Genomic DNA, 14728 nt, shown 5'->3' with positions numbered 1-14728 from the left:
ACACGCATACACATGAAATACAGAAGCAGGAATTCAGTCCCTGCGCAGCAGCGCTGTGTTATACTGTGCGCTATGGCTTAGAGATGTATTTCCAACCTAGTCCCAAAATATTATTAATAGAACAGGAAGAGGATGCTTTCATCAGGAGTCGCGCGAGCGCGTCGACCAAGATGGCCGCCACCGCCGGAGCTCCGTAAGTCTCCCGGCCCAATTAGCCGGAAAACGACGAATTTTCAGTCAGGACCCGCCAATTTATAGCGGCGCTTGTTTTCTTTCACTGTCCCCTACCTGCTGCTCTATTTCTGGGCGATTTCTTCGAGGGAAAGTGCTTCTGCTCGCTCCTCGGTCCTCTCCCCTGCCTCTGCTCCAGCTTCTGCCGGCTTGCTCTGCTTGGGGGGCGAAGTGAACACAAAGAAAGGGCCTGACTTTGGCCTGGCCACACCCACGGCCCTGTTTAGCTGCTGCACCAGTCCGTTTGCAGTACTTTTGGGGAATTTACATCCTTTTTCCCACATATTTATTAAAATTTGGGGTGATTTTTACTTTTTTGCAGTTTTCTGACGCAAAAGGTTGTTTTTTCACCTCAAGATGGAAAATAAAAATGTGCCTACTAATAAAAGGAAACAGCAGATATCACCTCCTCCAACTAAGTCTAAGGTTGTTGAATCTTCTGAACCTTCCCTTGCTTTGATTTTCGAGGAAATTCAAGCGCTGCGTCTGAATACAGACACTATTGCCACTGAAGTGAAAAATGTGCGCAAAGATATGGCTTCTATCTCCATGAAAGTGTCTGATAATACTATCAAAATTCAGGACAATAAAAATAAATTGGACGCTTTTACTCCTTTGGTGAGTCAAATAGTACCAATGCATACTCAACTGCTGGAATTGGAAAACCGTAATAGACAATACAATCTTCGTATTTTCAATCTTCCTGAAGAGGTTGAAGGATCTGATTGCCGATTATACCTAGAGTCCTTGCTTCCTGGTCTCCTAAATATCAAATTTCCCGAAAAATTTGAAATAGATAAGGCTCACAGAATTCCCTCACACAGGAATCCTCGCCACACTAAGCCCAGGCAAATGATTTTTAAGGTTCTGCGACACCATCATTTGGTCCTTATCAGGAAGGCAGCAAGAGACATTCCCTCCCTATTAGTAGATGGCTGTAAAATCTTTATCCATCAAGATTTTGCTAAGGAAACGGTTGCTATCCGCAAATAATTTTCCTCTTTTCGTCCACAATTGCGAAGCCTTGGTTTTAAGTATGGTCTATTTGATCCCTCTACGATGAGAATCTGGAAAGACACATTTTCTAAATCTTTTCATCGTCCTGAAGATTTGAGACTCTTTCTGGCACAACAAGCTTTACCGTCAATGGACACTCATGTTCCAGTTACTTGAAGACGTCTACTCTGATTTCTCCTGACATCTATACTTCTCTCTCTTCACGGGCTCCAACGGTTTATATGGCCATGCTTGAGGAGCGTGTGTGCGTATCTGTCTTCTTATTTATGTTTCTGTTTCTTGTTTGGTTTTTTTCCCTTCCTTTGTGTTTCTCCCTTTTGTGTCCTTCCTTTTATTACTCTCTACGTAGAGTTACTTTTTCTCTATGGCTGTTTTTCAATCCTTCTTCCTTTGAATCTTTTACTATCCTCTTCCTTCTAACTCCTAATGGTTAATAATCACTCTATTAAACTTGTTTCACTTAATGTCAAGGGCCTGCGGCATCCAGTAAAACGCACAAAAACCTTGGACTACCTGGGTGCATGCAAAGCTGACATTTGTTTTCTTCAAGAAACGCATGTTGATGATAAGATTTTACAATATATGAGGAAAAAATGGGTTGATAATATTGTTTCCTCGCCTGCGTTGGGGAAGAAAAATGGGGTTGCGATTTTCTTTGCAAAAAGGTTACACTGTCAGATTCTTAGTAAGTTTACACAGAAGGTTGACACAGAAGGTAGATATATTGTAGTTAAGGTAAAAATTTATGACTCAACTTTCTATTTGCTTAATATTTATGGCCCTACGGCTGATGACCCTTCGTTCTGGTCTGCTATAACTACTGAAGTTCTGAAGTTGGGACAAGTTCCTTTGATTGTTGGGGGGGATTTCAATGTGATTATTGATCCGTTATTAGATAGGCTTTCCTCTGCAAAATTCCACCCTCCTAAAGTTTTTTATGCCTTTAAATCTTTCCTTCAATCCACCAAGTTGGCTGATATTTGGAGAATACACTTTCCTACTGATAAATGGTTTTCCTTTTTCTCTAATTCCCATAATTCTCATTCAAGGATTGATTATTTTTTGCTTTCGCCTTCCTTACTCCAATCAGCTGACAATCCTGTTGTAGGTAATATTGATGTCTCGGACCATGCCTTAATTTCCTTTGTTTTAAATGTCTCCTCTACTTTTACCAAACAAAATAGGTGGCGTATGAACACGAATGTTGTACTTAATGACACGCATAAACCTAAACTATTACAAGCTGTTCAGGACTATTTTATATTTAACTCTGATGGTTCAACTTCACTTGTCAATAGATGGGATGCTTTTAAGGCTTACATTAGAGGTACCACAATTTCTAATATGGCCCATGCAAACAAGCAATTTAACTCTAAAGTTAAACTTTTGGACAAACAAATTGCCAAATATGAACGTTTATTTATTTCTTCTAATGACCCTAAACACAAATTTGCACTACAAAAGCTTCGTTATGAATTTAATGCTCTACTCATCAAGAAGGATAAGACCCAAATAACCTCGATACGTGCTGCTAATGGCCAAGTTGCTATTTCCCATAATGATATTGTCCAAGAATTTTTTAACTTTTTACTCTACCTTATATAGTAAGCCTGATACCTGTGATGATTCTTTAATTGATTCCTTTTTAAATAAATGTGATTTGCCTCAAATCTCTCTCTCCGATAGATTAACTTTAGATTCCCCAATTACTTGTGATGAGATCTTACTTGCTATTAAATCCCTTCCTAAGAATAAATCCCCAGACCCGGATGGTATCCCAGCTGAATTTTACCTTATTTAAGTGCCCTTTTTTCCCATTTTGGTTCCTCTGGTACTATTTCGGGCTCCTTTACGGATGCTTTAATCATTGTTTTGCCAAAACCTGATAAGGACCCTACCCTGGTTTCTAATTATCGTCCCATATCCCTAATTAACCAGGATTGTAAGCTTTATGCTAAAATCCTTGCCACTAGATTGGCTCCTATCCTTCATTCAATCATTCATCCAAATCAATCTGGTTTCATGAAAAATAGATACTCTGCAAATAATACCAGAACGCTTTTACACGTTATTGAACAGAGCTCTCACCTTACTTCTCCTGCAGGAGTGATGGCTTTAGATGCAGAAAAAGCATTTGACAAAATTAATTGGCAATATTTATTTAAAACTTTATTGTCTTTTAATTTTGGTAACCATTTTATTCGTATGATTTCTGCTTTATATTTTGCCCCTACTGCTCGTTTGTTTATTATTGGTCAAATTTCTACTCAATTTCCACTCTTTAGAGGTACTAGGCAGGGTTGTCCCCTTTCCCCACTGTTATTTTTATTAGGAATTGAGCCTTTTCTTAATTATGTTCGATGCTGTGATACTATTCAAGAAAAACGACACAGGGTCGTGGCTCAGTGCCAGCAAGGCTAAGCCAAATCAATCTAAAGAACAACACAAATGCCAGTACTGGACGTCACTTACACTTATTATAGCCGACCTATATGAGAAAAAACATACCGGTCCGTTGATTTACTTGCGTCACTAGTTTATTAATACATTTTTCACTAGTGGAATTGTATTTTTTCCATCATTATATCAAAACACTTTTTTTCGTGTATGTACAAATGTAAAACATTACAATACATCAAGAACTCAATACACATTACAATTTACAAATTTACAACACATCCAACTCACACACTTGGCCAAATCATTTATCCTTCCCTGACATACAAAATATACATTTTGGTCCTAATGTCAATAGTGGATTCTCTGTCCATATAAATGATGTAACTTTCGTCGTCTTAATATGAGAAACAATAACTGTTTACAGGTGAAATCCTATTTCTTCAATGTAGTTTACGCTATATTTCAAATTGACAAAAGGCACCACAAAAGGGTCGACGCGTTTCGAACCCCCCGAATGCGGGGTTCTCCTCAGGACCAACAATTTCTTATTAATATGAAAAACCTCCTAGTTGTGGTGAATGGATGAAACAAGGCACTATTTAAGAGCGTGGCATCAAGATCGCATGATGACGAACCGAGGATCTCCACTACGGTTTTATTCCCCAATCACGTGGTGGTCTATCTTTTTGTCTTTCTTACGTCCTTGATCAAAAAATGTTCGCGTCCCTCACGGTAGACCGGAAGTCTGCTACTGCTGGTCTACCATGAGGGACGCGAACATTTTTATATGGACAGAGAATCCACTATTGACATTAGGACCAAAATGTATATTTTGTATGTCAGGGAAGGATGAATGATTTGGCCAAGTGTGTGAGTTGGATGTGTTGTAAATTTGTAAATTGTAATGTGTATTGAGTTCTTGATGTATTGTAATGTTTTACATTTGTACATACACGAAAAAAAGTGTTTTGATATAATGATGGAAAAAATACAATTCCACTAGTGAAAAATTTATTAATAAACTAGTGACGCAAGTAAATCAACGGACCGTTTTTTTTTTTCTCATATAGGTCGGCTATAATAAGTGTAAGTGACGTCCAGTACTGGCATTTGTGTTGTTCTTTAGTGATACTATTCAAGGTGTTGCGATAAATGATGTCACTGTTAAAACTTTAGCATATGCAGATGATGTGTTATTGTTTATTAGCAATCCTCTCTCCTCTGTGCCCTCCCTCTTAGACATTATTACAAATTATTCTGTAGTTTCAGGTTACAAGTTAAATGTGAGTAAAACTGAATTTTTTCCTTTAAATGCTTTTTGTACACCGGATATGCTACCAAACGCAGATATTCTTTGGCAAAACATTAAGCTTAAGTACTTGGGTATTCTATTTGCCTCTTCATTGCCTGCTACATTAAAACTAAATACGGATTTTATACTTGATTACATCAAAGACAAAACGTCCAAATGGTCTCCCCTTCATCTCACCTGGTGGGGAGAATGGAGGCTGTAAAAATGAATATTGCACCAAAAATCTTTTACTCTTTGGCTACGATTCCCACTCAATTTCCTCTCAAATTCTATAAAGATGTTGATAAACTGCTATCTAAATTCCTTTGGTCCAACAAAGTTCCTCGTATTGCTTACAGAAAATTAAAACTCCCCAAGTCCCAGGTAGAATTTGCCCTTCCAGACTTTTACCTTTACCATAAAGCTTTTATCTTAAAACAAAGTTCCTTGTGGTTTTCAAATTTACATGTGGCCAAGCCTCCAATTTGGTTAGATATTGAAACCTCAATTGTACGCCCCTTTACATTGCTTTCTTTGATGTCAATGTCCTCTGCTTCTAAGGTTGTTTATCGGTCATCTATAATTAAATCTTCTAGATTAATACTTAATGACTTACACTGTAATTTTGAATTACCCTTACTCTCTACAGTCCACTTGTCTTTATGGCACAGTGCTCTACTTAAACTAAACAGAAACATTAATTTTTGGTCCTCATGGATTTCAAAAGGAATTTTATATCTTAAAGATGTCTTTTATAACAATGCCTTTATTCCTTTTGAGCAACTACAGTTACAGTTTGGTATCCCGGTTTCTGATTTTTCAAAATACCAATCTTTATGTAACTCTATTTTAGATTCCTTTCCCAATGGTATTCCCTCTTCCACCACTAATGACCTTTTGATTTATCTTACAACTGTTACGTCATCCTCCAAAGCTGTCTCTGTTTTTTATAAAAAAAATTCTACTTTCCAGGGCTCCAATGTTGGTGCAATATCATCTTTTTGGAACACTGAACTTTCCATTTCCCTTTCAGATGACTCATGGTCCTCAATATGGCTCAGCAGCATCTCCGGTTGGCTTCCGGTGTCCCTTTATCAGACTAATGCTTATATTTTATTTAACGCTTTATGGACCCCATCTCGATTAAGTCATGCAAAATTGATACCATCTGATGTTTGTTGGCACTGCAAGTCAACTTCTGGATCACTTCGTCATATGTTATTTGAATGTACAATTATTATGAAATTTTGGTTGGATGTTTGGAATGTCATTTTGAAAATGTTACCTTTACATGATGATATTTCTTATGCTGTGTTAATATGCAAATCGGCTGCCCTCTCCCATCCTCTTAATGATTCAGAGACAAAGTTATTTAATTTTTTAATTACAGCTGCTTTAAAATCCATTACTTTTTGTTGGAAAGACGCTTCTTCTCTATCAGTTCATGCTTGGTGGTCTTGGATTACCTTTACAAGAAGAGGAGCTCAGCTGTCTCTTAAAGGCGTTACTCACAATTCACAGTCATTTCAATCTTTTTGGTCGCCTATTGATTCGTATTTTCTGCAATGACGTGATTAATATGCTTTTATGTCTCTTGATGGTTTATTTTTCTTTATTTGCCATCTTTGTTGTATTCAACCAATCTGGTAACTCTCTGTTATGTTTTTATGATTCTATGATATCTTCATTCCCCCATTCTCCCATCCCTTTTTCTCCCCTTTCCCTTCCTCTTCATTTTTGGATTATTGCATTTCATACTTATCAATTAATCATTTACGCATGTACGAATTATTCTTTCTGTATTGTTCTTGTTTATTTCTTTTGTTGCATAAAACGTCAATAAAAACGTTTTGAACTTAAAAAAAGGACAGGAAGAGGATAATGGGGACCTCAAGTGTGATAAGAAATATCACACAGGCAGAGGGTCATCTGTCCAATATAAAGTAAACGTCAGGAGGTCTGTTAGTCAAATAGGCAGTCTGTATCACCATAACATAGCATCAACATAACATTGTGACACTTCATAGAAACATTTGAAGTAAGGCGGCTGGTAATCAGTCATTTGACATCTAACAACATGTGAAAGGTCAGTCGCAAAATACTAAGAATCTCAATGAATCACAATACATTTTGTGACAATCAAAGACAGCACATCAAAAAATAAAAGAACTTCAAATAAATGCAAACAGTACAATAACAGTACTTCAAATGAATGCATATAATGCAATACCAACCCCCTCCTTGTTGTGAGTAGGTGGACACCTATTCACATCTGGAGATCACCCTTGGTGTCTAGCAGGTGGCAGTGCACCAGAGCAGGCCGCTCTCTGGCTACACTATAGTGTGGCTACCAGCTCCAACACCAGTGATGTCACAAATACCGGCACCAAATTATTTCTTGCAACAAACAGGGGGAAGCACTACCTGCTAGCGCCCATGCAATATCGTCCTGCACTTAATACCAGTGCCAAACCAGGGAGCAATTCCTGCATCAACCCTAAACCTGGGTAGCACTACCTCCATTAACACTAAACCTGGGGAGCACTACCTGCTATCTCTATAACGCGAAGCAATATATGCTACCACCCAAAATCTGAGGAGGGGAAACCTCCTCAAGCACACACCTAGTGATGTCTCATCCAGCAATGCCCACCAGCCTCTTGTGCTAATCACGGCTGAAGCCTTCAGTCCCTGGCTGAGGAGTCTCCGCTGAAAAGACAGGGAATGGCAGTACTTCACTCTCTCTGACCCACCGCCAGTCAAAGAGCTGCTTAGAATCAGAGAGTCACTGCTGGTGTGGGAAATGCAGAATTAATTTCCCTCTCCAGTGCCCAGCGGTGAAGGCGCTAGCTCAGTGGCTATAATCCAAATTTAAACACACCTGAGTAAATAGAGAAACACATGGTCAGGCAGCATAGATGGAGAGAACTGTACCAGAAGTGCAAAATCAATGGGGCCTGTGACCCAATGGTCACCCAGCAGCAACGACAGCGGACAGAAAAAAGAGAGGTAATAAAACAGAGGACAGCACAATCAGAGGACATACATGAGAGGAAACCCAAAACCGAGACTAAAACAAATTCTCCTCCTCTTTGTAACTGGCCCACCGCCAGGGACAACCGAAGGGAAACACACTGGGAGACAGCAACTGTGTCATTCAGATGCTAGAGGCAACAAGATGGTGCAGCACTGGCTAAGCGGTAGAAATGCACACCAGAGAGAGAAACAGTCACCAACAGAGCTGTCATTGACAAGCCAGAAAACACAAAACCAAAGAAACAATCAGGCAAAGGAAAGAAAGGGTGGGGCCAAAACACCCATGAGCAGGGCAACCACGAGATCACACAAAGCCAAAAAACCAAACCATGAGCAGGAGGGTGAGGCAGAAGGAGAAAGAGCAGACGACAATAGGCACAACAGCCATCAAAACGGGCTCACAAAAGCCATCATTATGTGCTGAAAGAAACATGGAGCAAGAGCAGCCCAGAGATGTGACAACTACTCACGGCTAGTGGCAGCATGCCGCCCAGAATGGAGGGAGAGAGAGGGAGACTTAAAGGCAGGGAAGCGTTGTGGTCTGACCTCAGACCTCTGCTCGAACAGGAAAGCAACGGCTTGCTGCAGAAGACGTCATGCATTCCGGAGTCACATTCTCTCACCAAATGTAGAAGCCTAATTGAAATAATAGCAATCAGCACACATGATAGAGTAAATGTATTATAGAAGACAAGATAATACAATTTTGTGCAGCATGGAAACAGTCAGCATAGCTGTCAGTGTCTGAAGAGGTGACGTTTTTAACATATTTTATTGGTACAAACCACAGAAGGAAAATTGTCACTATTTTTGCAATATATTCAGAAAAAGTACAGTATTATGACACTTCAGTAGCCTAGCCTCAGCAAGTTGCACAAATATAGAATACTATGCCAATCAGAAGATGCGAATACTGTGTGATGCCTGCATGGTCTGAGGTGATGTGACCTGTTGCCACCCGCGTGTCCTGAGTATGTGACAAACTCTGGGACTTTTCATTCTAGTGAAATGTATTAGCCTTAGTACTTTTCCATAGAAATGATTACAATATCTAACACGAAACAGGGTTATGTCTAAATATGATGTGCTGAAACACTTGCGGCTAAGCTAGCATCCTCTGCTGTTGTAATGTAATTCTCGATCAAGCCTGCGTTACGAGAGCAGCTTTACTTTGAGCCATGGAAAAGTAGAAACATTGTTCTGGTGATTTTATGTCAACTTTGTGAAGGCCTGAAAATGTAAGTATTTAGAATTAACTAAGAAAAGAGGGTTTCCACAATCTGATTTGCAGAAAGATCATGTATTTTGATATAGCTTCTATCCCTGAACCATTTCTCTGGTATATTAATTTGCCATCTAGTTACAACTGTCTCCATGTTAAGGGAGAAGCTAAGGAGGTGGTGATCTAACAAGTCATTGTTGTTAAGGCCCCTTCTTTTGCACCTAGTAGGCCATGTGGATCCATTCATGGTTGTACGCAGAACATCAGGAGAAAAATTATTGTGACACCTGAATATTATGTCTAAATGTCACCTGCAAAAATATCAAGTTTACATATTTAAACTTCCAAAATATAGATTAGAAGATCTCCAAAAGGTAAGTATATCAAAACATAAATATACAAAGCATTGGTCTTTTTACACGGGGGCACAGAGACGCTCCAACAGCGCGGAGTCAACATCCTACCTGCCGCATTGCTCCTGGGCTCCACACGCTGTTGGTCCCCCCTGCCGCCGTCCCCCTCACCGCACAGCCGCCGCAGGGGGAGACTACAGCTCCCAGACATCTCTACAGCACTGCCCACTTCCGCCCTGCAACGCGCACGGAGGCGCTTAAACATCAGACGCTCCATCGGTGGAGCGGGGGCTTGGTCTTTTTACACAGGGGCACAGAGACGCTCCGACAGCGTGGAGTCAACATCCTACCTGCAGCATTGCTCCCGGGCTCCACACGCTGTTGGTCTCCCCTGCCGCCGTCCCTCTCACCGCATGGCCGCCGCAGGGGGAGACTACAGCTCCCAGACATCTCTACAGCACCACCCACTTCCGCCCTGCAACGCGCCCGGAGGCGCTTAAACATCGAGCGCTCCCTCGGTGGAGCTGGGGCTTAGTCTTTTTACACGGGGGCACAGAGACGCTCCGACAGCGCGGAGTCAACATCCTACCTGCCGCATTGCTCCTGAGCTCCACACGCTGTTGGTCTCCCCTGCCGCCGTCCCCCTCACCGCACGGCCGCCGCAGGGGTAGACTACAGCTACCAGACTACTCTACAGCACCGCCCACTTCCGCCCTGCAACACGCCCGGAGGCGCTTAAACATCGGACGCTCCCTCCGCGTCGCGGACGCGCGCGGGCGGCGCCGGGCGAAGCCCGGTCTAAGGGCGGGTAGTCTGTGGCAGTCGTGGGCAGGAAGAGGCAGGGCAGGGCCAGCCCCCTGACATCCACCTATGGGTAAGCGCAAGAACATTGTTACTTTGGAGGAGGGGGGTAAGAGGGCCAAGGTTCCAAGACACTCCGAGACGATCATTTCCTATCTCTCATCGGCTGTGGGGGTGTTAACCAAGGAAATAGCGAGTGCGGAACATGAACTGGGTGTGTCGTCTTCCCCAACATCTATGGTGGTAGAACTTACTGACTGTGACAGAGGGCCTGTTATCCCCCTAGAACCTGAGGTGGTTGTCACGAACAATAAATCTGCGGTGTCATTATCATCTGCTATTACCTCAATGCCGCCACCAACTCAGAGGGACCCGTCCACGGGCCAAGGCCCCAAAAGGGACTCTGTAAAGAGGAAGAAAGCGGTGGCCAGTGCGATTTCGCTCACTGGGACTGACCTAAATATGGGTGAACAGTTGGAGGCGCTATTTTGTGCTAGCATCGAGCCTCTGATAGCAGATATTGCTAAAGACATAGTGGATACATTGAACACTTGCCTTTCTAGTCTTTTAAAGAAATGTTCCTTAATAGATAAAATTGTCAAGGATCTATTTTCTGTGCCGGTCTTACTTAAAGGTGACACTGTTGCCCCTGGTATTAACACTGCTATTGACATGTCTCAAAGAACCTCGTATTCCCATCCGACTCTTACTAGGGAGAATATCGTGTCTGATGGGGTACGGATTACTAATTTACTTGATACTGCCCCCCACATAGGGGGTCCCTTATTGGGGAATATAGGGGCCAATACCAATACCTGCTCAAGAAAATCTGCTCCAAATCGGCAGGCCAAGGGAAGCAAGCTGAAACTTAATCTACCCCCGGAGGCAGCTCCACTAGTAGCTATTTTTATCGGTGTACCCACTCTAGTAGAGGGAACGGTGGAAACCGCTACTGACTTATTAAGAAAGGCCAGGTCATGGTGCGCGGAAGCTAGTAGTGGTGGGACCCATATAGCAGATAGGGTCATATTTGCCAACAGGGTGGGCTGGATTGGGAAACGTCCCAAGATAGTGCAGGGGGACTGTGTAGTAGTCAACTTTGATTGTCCGGATCAGGCCAACAAACGTTTTTGGGATGGTTCCGACATAGAGGGGGCAGTTCATATAAGACCAGTACCCCTGGTTGTTTTTTTCCCCACCCCCCACCACATACCTTTCCATTAACTACCCAGGGCTAGCTAGCAGAAGCCGGAATTCCGTTGGAGCTGGGGCCAGACCAGTTAGACCCACAGAGTACAACACTAGGGGGAACCTTGGAACACAGACTGCCCCAAACTTGCAGCCGACACACATTCATAAGGAAGGAGGAGCGGTAGTAGTGAGTAACCGTTTCGTGCCCATTTCCGACATCGAAGAAATCGATTGACAATCACCCCCACCCCAGTCAGCTACTCAAGAGACCCATAACCCAGGTGAAGCTATAGTTTGTAAATTGATAACATGGAATGTAGCTGGGATTAGAACTAAGAGGGCTGATCCGTCGTGGATCGAGTTTGTAAGTAGCCTCGATATTATAGCATGTCAAGAAACGTGGGATACATCACCCAACTTCTGGCTAGATGGCTACTCATCCTATTCTACCCCGGCCACTCCTGAGCCTGCTGGTAGGGCAAAGGGTGGTCTTTCCCTTTTGTTTTCTCTGAATCTCAAGGGCACCTTCAAGAAGGTCGACAGTAGCTCACCGAACATTCTAATTGTTGAATGGACCGTCCAACCCAGTAGCAAAACTCTTTTAATTAATTTTTATAATTCTTGGGATAGGGACAGGGGAAATGATCCTCTAGTTGATTTGCAACAATGTATTATTATGTACAGTCAAATGAATCACACTAATTTCGAGATAATCCTATTAGGAGATTTTAATGTACACCCTTGCAGTGAATTGTGTTCTCTAGGCGAACAAGAGGGCCAAATGGGCATAGGGATACCCCACTTTGAGCATACTAAGGCAGGGGAGGCGCTTGAGGAACTGATTGCTAGTTGGAACCTATATGAACCCTGCATTAGTGAGGGAGGGGCTAGAACCATTACATATAAAGGTACTGCCCCTGGCTCCATCTTAGACTATATCTTTACGACCTCAGGCTTATTACACAGAGTGTTGTCCTATAAAGCCCTAGATACAATCCATAGTGACCACAGCCCGGTCCAGTTATCTATGCACTGGGGAGTCCACAGGGAAGATAAGCCTTGTCCCTCGGCCATTGGTCACACCTTACGCCCTGTGGATCAAGGGAGAAGGGTCAAACGGGCAAAGGTGGTTCCTGGAGACTTTATGGACAAGCTATTGCCCACAATTGAGGGACATATGGCTATCTGCCAGGACCAACAGGCTACTGCCCTTGAGGTCATGGAGGCCTTTGAAACTATATGCTCCCACATTGCTGGAGCTTTAACGACTAAACCTCAACAGGGGGGGACCAAACTGCATCGCTGGTTCAATGCCAAGTGCTCCAAAGCCCATAAGGCACTAATGACAGCCTTAAAATCGACCTCGAGAGATAGGGCAGCGGTGGCCAGTTTAAGAAAGGAGTATAAGGCCCCTGTAAATGGGAGGAAAATGATATTAAATAGAAGGCCTGGGAAGACCTACTTTCCTGTGAGGTTCTGCACGACAGCTCACATTTTTTTGGCCATAGTTAACCACCCATTTTTTGAAGAGGGGGATAACACAGTTACAGAATGTATCATACCAGATGACAAATGGGTGAGGCATTTTGGGGAGGTATATGGCAATGGAGAAACTGCAGCCTCTGAGAATTCGTGGGTGAAGGGTGAGTGTGCTCCCTTGTCCTTTTCCCCTGAGGAGGTGGAGAGAGCAATCGTGGAGACTTCTAAGAAGAAGGCCGCAGGGCCGGATGGCGTCCCTGCTGACTTTTACAGACATTCCCCTAAACTCTGGGCGGGGGTTCTAACAAATGTGTTTGCAGTCGCAAATGGCAAAGTCTTCCCCAGTACTTGGTCCACCTCTATCATCGTGCCAATCTTTAAAAAAGGCCAGCGGGATGACCCAGGGTGTTACAGGCCAATTTCCCTTTTAGACTCTGCAATTAGGATCTTAGGCAGAGTCCTATTATACAAACTTAGAGATAACATCGATAGGTGTGGGGGCCTAACAAACACTCAATACGGCTTTAGAGAAAAGAGGGGCATGGTGGACCAGTGTTCCAATCTGCACTTGATAATATCTAAGTACACAGTGGCCAAGGAGTGGTCCTTGTTTCTAGCCTTCATGGACCTCTCCTCGGCTTTTGACCTAGTGAATAGGTCAAAACTGTGGGAAGTTCTAGTGCAGATGGGGGTGGACAAACCACTTGTGTATTTCTTGGCTTCTTTACATCAGGAACTATTCGCCCAAGTGAGGGTCACGAAGGAGGGGAGATGTACAAGTCACTTCAAATCGCTAAGAGGAGTGCGTCAGGGTTGCATCCTGGCCCCCCTCCTTTTTACCATTTACATAAATGGCCTGGGTAAACATCTAGAGGCTGTGGAGGGGGGCGTTCCGCGTGTAGGAGAAGCGAAGATCCCAGGTCTCCTATACGCGGACGATGCTGTCCTAATAGCACGCACAGGGGTGGGTCTCCAGCGTCCGCTTGATTCTTTTGGTACCTTTATGGACCAGCTGGACATAAAGATCAATGCGAACAAGTCACATACTATGTTGGTGGGCCGACACAGAAACAAGAAGAAAGTCATATCCTTTTTCTGTAAGGGAGAGGCTGTGTCTAGGGTGGAAGTTTTTCCCTACTTGGGAGTTATTTCTGATGAGAAGGGCACGTGGGGTCCACAAATAAAGGCTAAAAGTCTATCAATGGTTAGAGCAACCTCAGCCTTGCTGAGTTTTTCAAAAAGACTGGGGGCCAGGCCCATGGATGCTCTTTTAAAAATCTATGACTCCAAATGTATTTCCATAGTTATGTATGGTTCCCCTTTATGGGGCTATGTGTCACAAGAACTGATACAAAAAGGGGAAAATAAGTTCTTGAGACGCCTATTATCGACCCCCCAGTCCACACCAACATTTTCAATCCATGGGGAGGTGGGACTAGACTATGTAACTGATATAATTAGAATGGCCCCTTTATTATTCTGGCTAAAGACATGGCTTAATGATGAGTTAACACTTAATCACTCCATCTCGACAGACGTTATGTCATTAGACCATGCAATGAAAATACCCTGGCTAGAATATGTAAGACACACTTTTGCTCGGCTAGGACGTCCGGATTTATATAATGTCCCATCCAGCATTAGGCGAGAGGACGTGATCTGGACTAAATAGAATTTTATGGCTGTGGCAAGAGTAGCTCGGGAAGA

This window comes from Lissotriton helveticus, chromosome 1_1, assembly GCF_964261635.1.
Source record: "Lissotriton helveticus chromosome 1_1, aLisHel1.1, whole genome shotgun sequence".
Lineage (NCBI taxonomy): Eukaryota > Metazoa > Chordata > Amphibia > Caudata > Salamandridae > Lissotriton > Lissotriton helveticus.
The sequence above is the reverse complement of the archived record's forward strand: the minus strand, read 5'-3'. Positions refer to the sequence as shown.